General features: G+C 60.3%; 1 non-coding gene across 1 annotated transcript; it reads left to right on the top strand.

Moving 5' to 3' along the window:
- The first annotated feature begins 239 nt into the window (after positions 1-239).
- TRNAK-CUU lies at positions 240-312 on the top strand. The gene has a single exon. It is a non-coding gene; the product is annotated as a tRNA-Lys (tRNA).
- The last annotated feature ends 795 nt before the right edge of the window (positions 313-1107 follow it).

Below are 1107 nucleotides of genomic sequence, written 5' to 3'. Positions count from 1 at the left end.
AGGTCCCCGGTTCGAAACCGGGCAGAAACACGCCAATTTTTCCCCTTTTTTTTCCCCTCCGCGTCACACGAGCGCTTGGGCAGAGCCGAGGGGGCTGCGTGGGACCCCGCGGGACCCCGCGCCGTTAATCCCCACCGTCGCTCCCGGTTGTGGCCGGGGGGGGGCCGCCCCCCCGGCCGCCCCGGCCCCCCTGTTCGGACTGCCCCTTGCCCAAGCAACCCGACTCCGAGAAGCCCCGGGCCCGGCTAGCTCAGTCGGTAGAGCATGAGACTCTTAATCTCAGGGTCGTGGGTTCGAGCCCCACGTTGGGCGTCCAGTGTGTTTTTTTTTCTTCTTCGTGGGGCACAAAATTACATCATTCCCCTCAAAACCCACTCGCTGAGCCCCAACTCCTCATGTTTGTACTAAAAGCAAAAGGTTGGGTCTTGCGGAAAAGGAAAGGTCTGGAGTCCGCAGTGAGAATCACAGCCCTCCTTCCCCCATCTCCCTTTCCGTGTTTCAGCCACAGCCCCTTTTCCCCTCGTTTTCCCCTTCCGTAAGTTTTCCAAGCCCAATTCCCACCGCACAGGGAGTCGGGGCCCCTCCACAGCCCGTTCCCACTCCCTTTTTGAAGCGGGACAAAAGCGGTGGCTTTGCGTCCTGGTTTCAGGCGGGAGGAGCCGGTTTTCCGCTCGGCGGCCGCGTTCCGCTGCGCGGTGCGGGAGGGTCGATAAGCCGCTGCGGTTGAGCTGGTTTTAAAAAGACCTGGGTTTAAAAAGAAGGAGGAGGAGGAAGGGGAGGTTAACGGCTTTGGCACAGTCACGGGCGTCGCGGAACTTTCCCAGCACTTACCTCGAGAGAGTTGGGAGCTCCCTGTTGTTCCTGCTGGGCCAAGGCGGCCGCGTTCCGCTGCGCGGTGCGGGAGGGTCGATAAGCCGCTGCGGTTGAGCTGGTTTTAAAAAGACCTGGGTTTAAAAAGAAGGAGGAGGAGGAAGGGGAGGTTAACGGCTTTGGCACAGTCACGGGCGTCGCGGAACTTTCCCAGCACTTACCTCGAGAGAGTTGGGAGCTCCCTGTTGTTCCTGCTGGGCCAAAATCCACGAGATCGCACCCATTTCCGAAGAAGTC

Source organism: Phaethon lepturus, unplaced genomic scaffold (assembly GCF_000687285.1).
Source record: "Phaethon lepturus isolate BGI_N335 unplaced genomic scaffold, ASM68728v1 scaffold27916, whole genome shotgun sequence".
NCBI classification, from domain to species: Eukaryota; Metazoa; Chordata; class Aves; order Phaethontiformes; family Phaethontidae; genus Phaethon; species Phaethon lepturus.
Note: the sequence above shows the minus strand (reverse complement) of the source record. Positions and strands in the feature narration are given on the sequence as shown.